This window comes from Nicotiana tomentosiformis, chromosome 7, assembly GCF_000390325.3.
Source record: "Nicotiana tomentosiformis chromosome 7, ASM39032v3, whole genome shotgun sequence".
Taxonomy (NCBI): Eukaryota; Viridiplantae; Streptophyta; class Magnoliopsida; order Solanales; family Solanaceae; genus Nicotiana; species Nicotiana tomentosiformis.
In genome coordinates, this window is record NC_090818.1 from 57,052,247 (window position 1) to 57,067,469 (window position 15,223).

At 35.5% G+C, this 15,223-nt stretch overlaps 1 long non-coding RNA gene across 32 annotated transcripts in view; it reads right to left on the bottom strand.

The window, feature by feature from the left end:
* Nucleotides 1-900: 900 nt before the first annotated feature.
* Nucleotides 901-15,223, bottom strand: part of LOC104101399 (uncharacterized) — a 32,939-nt gene continuing 18,616 nt past the window's right edge. For 16 of the 32 annotated variants that reach the window (XR_011409740.1, XR_011409739.1, XR_011409732.1 and 13 more), the window contains 5 exons: nt 14,851-14,900; nt 13,170-13,235; nt 10,625-11,226; nt 10,383-10,499; nt 9,858-10,250 (listed from right to left, as the gene is read on the bottom strand). This is a non-coding gene — a long non-coding RNA (uncharacterized lncRNA). Of the gene's footprint in view, nt 1,057-1,989; nt 2,365-2,448; nt 3,105-3,743; nt 5,396-9,857; nt 10,251-10,382; nt 10,500-10,624; nt 11,227-13,169; nt 13,236-14,006; nt 14,080-14,850; nt 14,901-15,223 lie in introns of those variants that run through there. The other 16 variants (XR_011409725.1, XR_011409716.1, XR_011409717.1 and 13 more) reach the window with 14 other exon arrangements.

Here is a 15,223-nt window from a genome sequence, read left to right on the forward strand (position 1 = left end):
AGACATGACAGGTCTATCACTGGCTTGTGCCGCAACAACTAGCTGAACTACCCCAACTGGTAGGGCTGCTAGCTAGAGCTTGATACTGGGGAGCCATCTGCTCTGGAGCGAGAGTAGTGGGAGTTTGTGCTCCTCCTCCAGCTTGTGAGACGGCTGGTGCCACTGGAAATGTAACATTCTGGGCCACACCCTCCACAAGGCTCACCAAACGGACTAGAGCGCCCTGAGGCATTGGAGTAGCTAGGAATCCTTCTAGGACCTGAACTGGTCCAACGGGTACCGTTTGAACTGGAACCTCCTCCTGAAGATCCATGTAAGGCTCCACTGCGGGTACTGCTGCTCGAGCTCTAGATTGAGCTCTGCATCGGCCTCTGGCATGACCTCGGCCTTGGCCTCTACCCCTGGTCATAGTTGCCACCGGGGGTTCTGGTCCTTGTATGTCGGTAGATGTATTACGTATTCTCACAATCTGCGAGAGAATAAGAATATAATGGTCAATCATTGGTGATAGAAATAGACTCGCACAACAGAATAAGAAAGAAGTGATATTGTTCCTAAACTTCATAGCCTCTGAAAGATAAGTACATATGTCTCCGTACCGATCCTTCAGACTCTACTAAGCTTGCTCGTGACTCATGAGACCAAAGTAACCTAGTGCTCTGATACCAATTTGTCACAACCCGAAATTTCCACCTTCGGGACCGTGATGGCGCTTAACATTTCCCTTGCTAGGCAAGTCAACGTTAGAATAATCTTAACCGTTTTTAAACAAATTAAATTAAACGGAAGTCAATTACTGAAATAAAGTGCGGAAGACCATAACTACCGAATCATCAAAATACATCCTTGAATCTGGTGTCACAAGTGCACGAACTACTAGAATAATACAAAAAAATGTTTGAATAAAATTCAAGTTGTTTGAAAGATAATACACAACTAAGATAAGATAGAAGGGGATTTCAGAACTGCGGATGCTGTGCAGTTATACCTCAAGTCTCCTATGGGTAGCTGAATCCGAGCAAGTCTATGGTACGCCGCTGGGACCAACTCCAAAATCTTCACAAGAAGTGCAAAGTGTAGTATGAGTATAACCGACCCCATGTACTCCGTAAGTGTCGAGCCTAACCTCAACGAAGTAGTGACGAGGCTATGACAAGACACGTACGTAAAAAACTTGTACACGTATATACAAATACGAAGCAACAATAGCACAATAAATAACAATTTATAAATTTAGGAGTGAACATGCGAAGAGGAATGATATAGAAATTTCAGCAGGAGAAATGTCATGTAGCATCCAATTAATTCATCAACAAAAAAATGAGTAGCTAAAAATATGAAATGGAATGGCACCACCCTTCGGGCTTTCACTCTTATCCTTCCCAAAAATTTATAAATAAATAATAAGATTGGCACGACATCACTCTTCGTGCTTTAACTCTCTTCTGGCACGACATCACCCTTCGTGCTTTAACTCTCTTCTGGCACGACATCACCCTTCATGCTTTTACACTCTTTCTCACCATGACAAGGATAATATAAATAATATAAATGGCACGGCATCACCCTTCGTGCTTTTACACTCTTCCTTATCATGAAAATAATAATATAAATTCGAAAGAGTATTTAAATGCGGGGATATATACTTATCAATCAATTCAATACCAGAATACCGACCTCATCTTCCAAAATATTCGACAATAATTAAACTAGTAATGATCTCATAAAAAATGATCAAATAAACAATAATAACTTAACCAGGAATATCTTAATTAAATAGGCAATTATTCACAACAAGTAGAGGACCTAGCATCAACATAAATAAGGTATTAGGATTTGATCAAGATAGCTTGCAGTTTTTTATCCTGATATTGATGATAGTAATTGTAACAGCTGTATGGAAGGATTTAAGGGGGGTCTTTGAGTTCAATTGAACTTGCGGTTTCGGCTCATACTATGTATATACTTATTCATAAATAAAATTTGAAATGTATTTAAATCCACTAACTCTAAATATTAATTTCATCTCTGGATACATGTAAATAAAACTAATCTAAATTTTCTAAAAGATAAATGAAAATATACATTCACAAAGTATCAAACTAAATAGTGGACCTTCTTGTTCTCATATTGTAAGGGGGACAAGGCTATAAATATATTGAAATTTGGACCACAATCACGTCTGGAGTTGCTACACATTAGTCTCTCTCTCTCTCTCTCTCTCTCTGTGCGAGCGCGTGTTCCCATACAACTGGGCAGCAATGCTATGAAGCATTAGAATTCAACTCGTAATACTACAGTTTGAATGCGACTCTCTTGACGATAGTAATATTTCCTTGGTATGTGTTGACATTCCTGAGGAACCTGAGAAGACAAGTCTCATGGCATTCAATGCTTTTGAACCAATTAACCTTCAAAAGACCAAAAAGTTCAAGTGACAGTATGCACCTCATCTTAAAGCTCAGAGGAACTTAAGGTACCTGTTGAAGTCCCACAGCAAGTCACATGGTACAATATTTGGATCCACTCTTCTATCTCACAGCTAAAATAATGTTTGAAACATGAACACTTATATTAGAGGATTTAACGGCCAAAAATTACCATTTGCCACGGTATCCTAGATCGGTTTGGTTAATTTCTAAACAAGATGGATTGAACTCAGAATTCATTAGATGCTTTTTATGAATGTCAACTAAGTAAAGTATAAGTGAATTGCTCCCGTTGTTTAATCATTTGATAACCAAAGCCATTCTTTGATATATGATCAGTATGAGTCAGAATCAAGAGAATTTGATCAATCAAATATTTTGTCGTTAAGGCGGAGAAAAAGATGGAAAGAAGAGTACGAGGGGTAGAGGCTCACCGACAATAAGAAGAACTCACATTCTCGTCCTAATAGATGTGTTCCATTTTGTCGAGGCTAGCTTGTCTTCACTCACTCCAGAGAATGAAAAAGAAAATAAGAAAGGAGTGCATCATCCTTTTTTCCTCCGCCTTACTCTTGTAATTGACTCTTTTTTTTGCTATGCCTATCCATCCATCAGTGACATCCAGTCGGATGAGCGATAGCAACTCCTTTTACGAATAGATCTGCCGCCACAAATCTATACTATATTAAAAGCACGAAGGTACCTAACGAAATGTCGTTTGCCTTTTATACCCTTTTACAACTATATTGGGGAGCAAGTAATGATGAAGTTAACTCTAAAGTAAAAAAAGGAAGAGACAAAGAATTTGATAAAGATATCAGAAAACAAAAATGCAAACTTTTCCATAACATAAACGCAAGAAACGTCCTTGTTTAGATTAATTAAGTGTCAAACTTGTTATTGAAAGTAGTAATGGAAAGACAACGTATACCTGGGCTAACAATGAGTCTAATAATAAGTCGCAGTCTTTGATTAATCAGCCGTTTCAGTGTGGGCTGGGTTGTGTCCGTTCTCTTTTATTCCCTCTTGTTGTTTTTCTTCTTCATTTGTAAATGCTACATATTATGGTGTTTCTTTTCCTTTTACATATGGCAATTGAGGTTGGTGGGGGGAATTTGCAAATTATATCAAAATAAGTAAATACTAGTATATCATTTTAAACAACCATTGCTTGCAAGGAACAGAAATTCAACTAAATAGCATTGTAGCAGATGCAAGTAGAGATGAAGCATAATGAATAGGGACAGAATGTAAGCATTCTGCTACTTCTATTTCATTTAAAATTAGGAAAGAAAAACAGAAGTACAATTTAAATGACAACCACAATCGACTTGTTGCATTAAAGCGACTAAATTGAAAGTCTTACAAATAAATCTCCCCTCTCTAACTCCCTATAAGTGAGACATTTCACAAATAAAGACACTATCAAACTGCGATACATTTCTTTCAATTGTTCCACTACAAATTATTTTCCATCCAAATAAAAATGTAATCTCATATGCTCAGCAGCGATCCTAGGGAAAAAATTATACTAGCAGCAACCAAGGACATCGACTGTCAGGCACTTCTGCTGAATATAGTGCTGCTGCTTCCGAACAGGCTTCTCAAAAGTGTGTCGGTTATGCAGTACCAATACTAGCGAGTTATACACCACCAACTACATTGTAATATCACTCATGAAAGTGATGAAATTAGCTTTTCTGTCGGCTTACTAAATAACGATATGTTTGTTATAAATATATTATATTATGGATGTTTATTTAGTACTCCGTGAAGCTTATTTATATGAGACTCGCCGTAAATATATTTGTCTATTTAGTACTCTATTGAAAATAAGCCTCCTGAAAAAGCTTATCCAGTAGCAGCTTACACAGCAGCTTGCAGAAGCAACTTACACATCAGCTTCCTTTCTTCTATAAAGGATGAGATTTCAGTTCATTATGTACAAAAATTTGAAGTTTGAATAATATATCAGTTTCTCTTTTTACTTTTCTTTACTTTACAATCTTTATTTTATAACACGTTATCAGCACGAGACTCTGTCATCTCGAGCCAATACTTTGAAAGTATCAGAGGTACGAACTTTCTTTTTCTAAATAATGTCAAATCTTTCTAAACTTGAATTTGTAGCCCTGGATATATCAGGCAAAAGCTACATGTCTTGGGTACTTGATACTGAAATTCATCTTGATTCGATGAGTCTGGCAGATACCATCAAGGACAAAAATCAAGCATCAAACTAAGACCGTGCCAAAGCAATGATATTCCTACGCCATCACCTTGATGAAGGCTTGAAAATGGAATATCTCACTATTAAAGATCCAGTCATACTGTGGAATAATTTGAAAGATAGATATGACCACCTGAAGATGGTCGTTCTTCCACAGGCACGTTATGATTGGACTCATCTAAGGCTACAAGATTTTAAATCTATCAGTGAATATAATTCTGTTATGTTCAGAGTTATTTCCCAATTGAAATTATGTGGTGATAATATTACTGATCATGATATGTTGGAGAAAACTTTCATCATTTTTTATGCCTCGAATATGCTCCTGCAACAGCAATATCGAGAGATGGGATTCAAAAAGTATTCTGAACTTATCTCACATCTTCTTATAGCCGAGCAGAATAATGAGCTATTAATGAAAAATCATGAAAGTCGACCTACTGGTTCTTGTCCATTCCCTGAAGTGAATGAGACGAACTTCCACCAAGCTAAGCGTGAAGGAGGACGTGACCCCAATCGTGGTCATGGCCGTGGTCGGGGAAGAAACTCTAATCATGGTAATAAAAATGAACCAAAGAACCCTCCTCACCACCAGTAGTGGAAAAGGAAGGAACAACAGCATGAAGCGGTGTAAGCAGCAAAGACAGAAAATGCATGCTATAGATGTGGAGGAAAAGGACACTGGTTACGTACATGTCGTACGTCAAAGCACCTGATTGAGTTGTATTAAGCCTCCCTGAAGAAGACAGAGAAAAATGCTAAAGATAATCCTCAAATATATATTTGGATCAAAGACCAATCATGAAAATATTTGTGTAATTGATAGTGGAACAACTCATGCCATATTCAAAGATCAGAAATACTTTTCTTATTTGCATAAGGAAAAAGTAAATATTTCAACAATTTCTGGTAATATAAGTTTGATTGAAGGCTCCGGAAGAACCACTATATTTCTGTTTAAGGGAACAAAACTTATAATAGACAATGCATTATTCTCCTCTAAGTCCCGAAGAAACTTGTTGAGTTTTATAGATATCCGCCGAAATGGGTATCATGTTGAGACGATAGATGAAATGAATATGTAATATCTTTGTATTACAAAGAATGTTTCTGGACAGAAGTGCATTGTAGAAAAGTTACCAACTTTATCTTCTGGCTTATACTATTCAAAGATTAGTACAGTTGAAGCACACTCCATCTTAAACCAGAAGTTTACTGATTCAAATATTTTTGTGCTTTGGCATGGCCGTTTGGGTCATCCTTGATCAATAATGATGAAACGAATTACTGAAAATTCGAGTGGGTATCCATTAAAGAACCTGAAGATTCTTACAAATAATAAATTTTCTTGTAATGCTTGTTATCAAGGCAAAATGATCACTACACCATTACCAATGAAGGTTGGCATTGAATCTCCTGCCTTTTTAGAACGTGTACATGGGAATATATGTGGACCTATTCACCCACCAAGTGGGTTGTTTAGATATTTTATGGTCCTAATAGATGCATCTTCAAGATGGTCTCATGTGTGCCTATTATCATCTCGCAACCTGGCGTTTGCAAAGCTATTAGCCCAAATAATTCGATTAAGGGCACAATTCCTAGATTATCCTATAAAGGCTATTCGCCTTGATAATGCTGGAGAATTCTCATCTCAAGCTTTTGATGATTATTGTCTATCAGTTGGGATAAAAGTTGAACATCATGTAGCTTATGTTCATACTCAAAATGGCCTTGCAGAGTCATTTATTAAACGCCTGCATAGCAAGACTACTACTTATAAAAACAAAATTGCCCACTACTGTTTGGGGCCATGCTATCTAGCATGCAACATCACCTATCCGTCTCAAACCGACACATTATAATAAATATTCTCCGTCACAATTAGTTTTTCGTCCTGAACCAGATATTGCTCATCTACGAATTTTTGGATGTGTTGCATATGTGCCAGTAGCACTACCACAGCGCAGTAAGATGGGCCCACAGAGAAGGTTAGGAATATATGTTGGGTTTGAATCACCCTCTATTATTCGCTATCTTGAACCATTGACGGGAGATTTATTTACTGCTGGATTTGCAGATTGTCGGTTTGATGAAACAAATTTCCCACAAATAGGGGGAGAGAAAAAGGAAATCAAAAGAGAAATTGTATAAATTTTTTTTATCATTATCTCATTTTGACCCACGTACCCCTATATGTAATTAGGAGGTCCAAAAGATCATCCATTTACAAAATATAGCAAATCAAATGCCAGACGCGTTTACTGATTTGAAAAGGATAACTAAGTCACATATCCCTGTAGAGAATGTGTCTATCCGAATTGATGTCCCAACAGGACCATCTACTAGCATGAGAGCTAGTGAACCTAAAGCACGCCTAAAGCGTGGTAGGCCTTTGGGTTCTAAGGATCGAAATCCTCGAAAAAGAAAATCGACAAATGCTCAAAACGATAATATGAAGGGATCCCCTGAAGAGACCCAAGATCTGATTAGTTCTGAAATTCCTGAAGAAATCAATGAACCCGAGACTCAAGTGAGTGAGAAGTTTTTAATAAGTTCTACTGGTGAAGGGATTAATTTAAATCGATCTGAAATAGTGGTAGATAATATTTTTGCATATAATATTGCACTTAACATTATGCAAGATAGTGAGGATCTTGAACCCCGATCTGTCGAAGAATGTCGACAAAGATCTGATTGGCCAAAATGGCAAGCGACAATTCAACCAGAATTGAACGCACTTGCTAAAAGAGAGGTCTTTGGACCAGTAGTCCAAACACTTGCTGATATAAAGCTAGTTGGTCATAAATGATTTTTTGTGCGTAAAAGGAATGACAAAAATGAAATTGAAAGATACAAAGCTCGCCTTGTAGCACAAGGATTCTCACGACGACCTGGAATCGATTTTGATGAAACATATTCACTTGTTATGGATGCCATAACATTTCGATATCCCATCAATTTAGCACTACATGAAAAACTTGAAATACATCTAATGGATGTAGTTACAGCTTATATGTACGGTTTACTTGATAATGAAATTTATATGAAAAGCCTTGAGCAAATCCAAAATCTCGGGAAATGTATTCAATTAGATTACAAAGATCTTTGTACGGTTTAAAAATATCTGGGCGTATGTGGTATAATCGCCTGAGTGAATATTTTCTGAAAGAGGGTTACATAAATGATGTTATTTGTCCATGTATTTTTATAAAGAAAATGGCATCAGAATTTGTTATACTTTTTGTTTATGTTGATGACATAAACCTTGTTGGAACTCCAGAAGAGCTACAAAAGGCAATTGAATATCTTAAGAAAGAATTTGAGATAAAAGATCTTGGAAAGACAAAACTTTATCTTGGTCTGCAAATTGAACATTTAGCAGACGGGATCTTTATCCATCAATCTACCTATACATAGAGGGTCTAAAAACGCTTTTACATGAACAAAGCGCACCCATTGAGTACACGAATGATTATTCGATCACTTGAAGTGAATAAGGATTTGTTTCGACATCCAGAACAGGATGAGGAACTCCTTGGTCCCGAAATACCTTATCTTAGTGCAATTGGTATACTTATGTATCTTGCTAATGCTACAAGGCCTGACATAGCATTTTCTATTAATTTACTAGCAAGATATAACTCTTCTTCTACACGGAGACATTGGAACGCGATTAAGCATATATTGCGATATTTAAAGGGAACACTTGATATGGATTTATTTTATTCTAACAAAGGTAGTGCAGATCTTGTTGGTTATGCAGATACAAGTTATTTATCTGATCCACATAAAGCTCGATCTCAAACCAGACTGGGTACGTGTTTACATGTGGAGGTACTGTCATATCATGGCGCTCCACAAAGCAATCTATTGTTGCTACTTCTTCAAATCATGCTGAGATAATAACTATTCATGAAGCAAGTAGGGAATGTGTATGGTTGATATCAGTTATTCATTTTATTCAAGGAAAATATGGTTTGGAATGTGATAAAAGATCCACAATTTTATACGAAGACAATGCTGCATGCATAGCCCAATTAAAGGGAGGATTTATAAAAGGAAATAGAACAAAGCACATTTCACTAAAATTATTCTACACACATGATATTCAGAAAAATGGTGACATTGATGTGCAACAAATCCGTTCAAGTGACAATCCGACAGATTTATTCACTAAATCTTTGCCAACTTCAACTTTTGAAAAGATGGTATACAAGATTGGAATGCGGAGACTCAAATATTTGAAACAAAATTTTTTATAAGGGGGGTAAAATACGCACTATACTCTTTTTCCCTTACTAAGGTTTTTCTCACAGGATTTTCCTTATAAGGTTTTTAATGAGACAACTAGTTATGCGTATTACTAAATACAGTCAGACCTCTCTATAATATCATCCCTATATAACAACACTTCACTATAAAAGCCAAGCTTTTCCGGAACCAATATTTATGTTATGTTATAATATATGTTCTCTATAACAACACTTCGCTATAACATCCAAAAATATTCAAAACAAACGACGATGTAATAGAGAGGTTTGACTGTCTGTGTACTCTTTTTCCTTCACTAGGATTTTTCCTAGTAAGGTTTTAATGATGCACATTATCTTTTAAATGAACATCTAATGGGGAGTGTTATAAATATATTATATTACGGATGTTCATTTAGTACTCTGTTGTAAATAAGCTTCATGAAGAAGCTTATCTATATGAGACTCCGCCGTAAATATGTTTATCTATTTAGTACTCTATTGGAAATAAGCCTCCTGAAGAACTTTATCCTTTCGGTATTCCGTTATGGATAAACATTACCCCTGGTAGAAGATTATCTATATTTGGTACAATGAGCTTATCCTTTCGGTACTCCGTTATGGATAAACATCACCCCCGATAGAAGATTATTTATATCTGGTACAATAGCAGCTTACACAACAACTTGCAGAAGCAACTTACACAGCAACTTCCTTTTCTTCTATAAATAGAGGAGATTTCAGTTCATTATGTACAAAAGTTTGAAGTTTGAATAATATATCAGTTTCTCTCTATACTTGTCTTTACTTTACAGTCTTTATTTTATAATAATGTTCATATTTTCTCTTTTTTCTTTTTGGTTTGAAAAGGAAAGTCAAACGAATATTAAACAGTCTAATCTTACATAATATAGCTCATTACAAGACTACCACTGAGCCCGCAGGTAAAGATCAAGAGAAACCAGTTCCAATTTCAATTTCAATTTCAAGCAACCAAGAATCATGAAATACTAATAATAGTACCATTTATTCATGCATACAAAAGTATTCTCCTGTCGAATGGCATGTCGAAAGCTAGATAATTCCTCAAATTGACCAATGGGGTTAATTGTTGTTCAACCACCCCAAACAGACGTATCAAAAAAAAGGACCTCAAAAATTTCTAGCTGTTACGTTTTCAATGATGGCTGTCTACTAAAACCCAATAACTGAATATTACACAAGGACGAGAGAGCCGGGTGGAGGGTGGAGATGGAAGAAAAAGGGGCAAATACCTGAAAGAGAATGAACAATATAGTCAGGACGGCCCATGGACGAAACACAAACTTCTGCTGCATACTGAAAGTAGAACGCGTCAACTAACTAAAATAAACTTAACACCTAAAACCTTCTTTACTAAAAGTAAACAGATATCTTTCCCAAGATTTTTCTTTATAGAAGCAGGGATGCAAAGCAAGGAAGATTAAATACCTTTGAAAACTCCTCATCTGGGGACCTGCAATCTTTTCTGAATACGCGCTTTAACTTCCGTCAATGTCTCATCCTCATGAATAACCAGGAAAAGGGCTTCCCAAAGTTCTGTACATGCTGCATGCAGAACAGCAGAAGAGAATGGAATAAAAAACAACTAATTGAGGAGAGAACCTCCACTATATATACACTGATTGTAAGTATAGCCATAAGCACTTTTCAATTTCTACACATGTACTTACTGCTCCACTTTGAGTTACGTCCTTCATAAAATGGTGAACATGAATCAAGCGATCATGAGGACCAAGGTTTTACCCTCTTCAGGGATCTGTAATGGACAAAGTTTGTCACCAATTAGATAACCATCTAAGACCTGTGCTACAACTATTACAAAATTACAACTCTAACCGAAGTATAAACTTAAGTTGATTTATATCCAGACAAAATGTTTTCTCTTTTTGTTGGTGAAGATTTTATGCCTTTGTCTTCCCCAATTAGTCCGGTCCACAAACGACTGCCACATATGTCGAGAGATAAACCAGACAACAACAGTAACCTAAGCAAAGCCCACTAGACCAGCTGGGCCTCAGATACTCAACCCTGCCCTCTACACCAGCACCACCAACATTAAGGCAAAGAATTGCAGTCATCCTCCAGCACACAATATATTTGCAAAATATGACAGCAATAAGTAACTGGAAAAATCTCATCGTCAGGGTTTATACCCTCAACTCCAAGATTAGAAGAATTACTTACCTCGAACAAGCTGAATCCAATATCGAGCAAGCTAAACAATGCTCCAGAAATCCCATTATGTGCGTATCAACTTCCAAACGACTCGAATCTAGTCACAATTAATTTGATTCATCCCACAAAATTTATAGGAATTAATTCCATATCAAAATACTAATATTTTCACAAAATCCAAAAATTACGCCCCAAAAATCATCAATGGGGCCCACGTCTCGAAATCCGACAAAACTCACAAAATACGATAATCCATCCAATTACAAGTTCAACCATACTAATTTCACTCAAATCAAATTTCAAAGTCAGGCTGGCTTCCTTTAATCAATATAATATGTCCCAAGACTACAGCTGCACATTTATGATTATCAAGGGACTAGCTCTAGTTTTTAGTTGACTAATATCCAGAGAGACTTCTGTGCAGCTGAATACGTCCTAGTTCATGAGCAAATTGTCACACTACCGGTGTTATTTGCATATTTCTTTTCATGATATTCACATATTTTTCCGGTAATCAATATAACAAAAACATACGGGGCACATGATTCTGTTGATATCATTAACAGCAAAACCATTCCGAGATCTGTGCAATTGTTCGAGGCCACTGAACTCCAAATCTCCACCCAGGACTTTGGATTTGACAAGTAACTTTGGGTTTGTGGGATGTCCAACGTATCCACAAACAATAAAACCATATATTTCCAATCGGGTGAAAATCATTTACATCTCCCAAGTTTACTCTAAAAAACAAACTCATCCTCCAATTTTGAACAATTGTTATTTTCATTCTTTCGTGCTACACAATGTCTTTTTTACCCTTTACATTTTCAACTCTCCATATATGTAATACCTTTTTTTTATATTATTTAGATATTTTTTAATGCAGGTATTTATTCATAAGTTAAAAATACTATATCTTATTTATATAATTTAATCTAAGTTCACTAACATTATAAATAAAATAATTATATTATGAATTTATTACAAAATTTATTGCTAATTTATTATTATTATTATTATTTTAATATTATGTATATTAAAATGCATATAATGTATGTTGGTGTGTGCGTGCGATTTTAAGTTACACTATTTATTATTATCTACGGTGTATATAAATTTTTGAGTTTTGATTGTTATTACTAGATTTTTTTAAAATTATAATTAAAGTTCATGTAAAGTTTAAATAGATAATTTTTGCAAATTTTATTATAAAATTTACCAGTATTTTACGCCCATTATTTTTTATTACCTGCATTTTATAATTTATAAAATTTTCACTCTCTTTTATTCTCAATTTTGTAAATAAATTTTTGATTACTATTTATAAAATTACTGATACGAGTAAATTATTTATTGTAATTTTTTTATTTTTCTCATTTATTTCACTATTGAACATCATTAACTTATATGCTTGACTACTACTTCTCACTCTTTTTGGTTACGAAAAAGTTTTTAAAATTTGTCTATAGGTAAGTCGATAATATAAATTAAAATAATAATAATAATTATGTTAAAGAATAAAAATAAGAGATAAAAATTGTAGAGGGTAGAATAGGCATTTTAAGAAGTCATCTTTAATATGAGGAGTAGAATGATAATTGTTCAAAGTTGGAGGATGAGTTTGATTTTTAAAGAAAACTTGGGGGATGTAAATGATTTTCACCCATTTCCAATCCCAAATCCAAAATTCAATAATCTATTTCAAATTCCCAAAGAAAAAAGATGTTTCGAAATTATAATAACAACATATCTCATGTTTGACAGCTTCTGTGTTGAGTATAGCAAGCAAAACACACCTCCGGCATATCAAGGACATATAATAATGGTTTATGGAATAGATATAAGCAATGAGATCGAGAGGGAAAGCGCATATAATTATTTGATCAAAGTATGCTGGATGGTCTAGCTGGCAAGAACTGAGACAAATCATAAAACATTCAAATAGATGCACAATCACCCCTAACTGCATACCCCCAGGAACAATTGGACCTGCTCTTCTGCATAAAATAAAGGAAACCAACAACAGAATATTCAGCGTACCTCCTCTGCACGCGGGGCTCAGTAATGATCATTTATGTTCTCAATCCTTTCATTAAGTGGAAAAATCTGCACAAAAAAATATGGAGGATAAGTTATAGATGCTACCAAGAAGCGGAACTGAGAAACACGATACTGCATGTTCTTTCATGAATTCTTATCTACTTCAAATGCATCAAATTCTGTGTGATTATATATGTCTCTGTCTGTATATATGTAATGTATGTCTCTATGGATGGACACACAGACATGCACAACTCTAGTGCTCATCACTTTATAAGATTTAAAAGTTCAAATATAAAACGAAAGGTAATAGCGAAATACTCCAAGAGCAACTTTATGTCTTTATCTGAACATAGAAGCATTTTCAGCAGATAGAAAACTACAGCGGAAGGAAGTTATGCAACATATTGGTATCTTATATATTTTGTGATAGAAAACTTCCAGCAATCTCAGTTCAGCATCTGGATGTGACAACTCAACCTACTCCATAACATGAGACAAGTTCAGCAAACCACTAAAAGCAATAGATCTTTAAGGAAATGAATTTTTAGCAGTGTACTGATCAGAGGAACCTTTCAATAAAATAAGTTAATTAGATGACATTAACTTTCAATGTGCACATATGGTGGTTCTCTCTGAATTATCTGCTGCATTTGTCTGTCTAGTCCAAGACATAAATGGTTTTTCCCACTTTTTTTCCTAGTTTCTACTTTCAGGTTTAACAGTTTAGGGTGGTAAAAGATATTTGTAGAAGGCATCACATTATACAGCAATATAACATTCAAAAGCTTTTTTAGAAGGCATTACATTCTATAGCAATATAAAATTCAAAAGTACATTTGTCTTGAGATGATTAAGGACATCATCTATGGTATCTTTGTTTTGGAAATCTAATAGTATGGATTGTCACCTGAAAATGAACAGCCCAAGATTATATATTAGAGCCTAGGAGACTTTATAAAACCTTATCAAAGGAGAGACTATAAAATTATAAATTATTTGTTGCACTTCATCTTTGGCAGCATTATAAAAGGCAACTTTGAGTGTTTTTAAGCACTGTAGCTCTGGTAACGGAATATCGAGGACATAATAATACAAAATATCTGAAGTCTATCCAAAGAGAACGGGTGGTAAGAAAATGCAGCTACTGGTAAATAACTACGAGGCATAAAATTTTATTTACATAGGGAAGTGCCAAATAGCCATAATCAGAGTAGTCACTGTGCCTACAATTACCTGGTTATAGTGAACAGGCATTTCTATGAGAAGGTCTAGTCCCAGATACACCCCATGTCTTCTAACCAAATCAACAAAAACCACACACTCTAGAAAATAGAAGAAAAGCAAAGAGAGTGAAGGGGTTGCGAGAAACAGAGAAGCCATAAAATCCATGTCAATTCTGTATGAGAAGAGCAGGATATGGAGGTGGATAGTGAGGAAACGAGGGATTCAGGCCATTCTTCATCCAATACGCTACTGTTACTGGCATCGCTCCAGTAGGCTTATTGACCGACTGGTGTAATAATGTAAAGGGAGAGGAAGGAAGGCACCAGTGGAAGAGTCTGAACCTTTGCATTCCAACCCCCAACTTGCTTATCCCTTTCCCCAAACCACAGAAGGGAGAAAAAAGGGAAAAAAGAACGAACAACTACTATGGGGAGTTGAGAAAAAAGGAGCTTACACATTTGTCAATACAGTGCCGATCCCCAAAATGTTGTCCAGTGCACATGCCTGTAGGATACAGATATGCAAATTACCACCGTGAAAACCCTATAATAACTAATGAAGCGAAGCTTGTACAATCATCAGCCAATCAACAGCGACTAGCGTTTCCAGAGTTCGAAACTGTAACTACTTCTGAATGCAAAAGTTTGTTCAATTAAGTAAATACTTATAAGCTTATTTTTCCAACTTAGCTAAATCAGAAAAACAGGACTGTTCAATACGCTATCGTGTATCGTCATACACTATTAAGAACAAGGTATCAACATTTAAATATTTACCCCCCACCATCCAAAGAAACAAAAAGGATATCGGGGAAAACCATACAAACA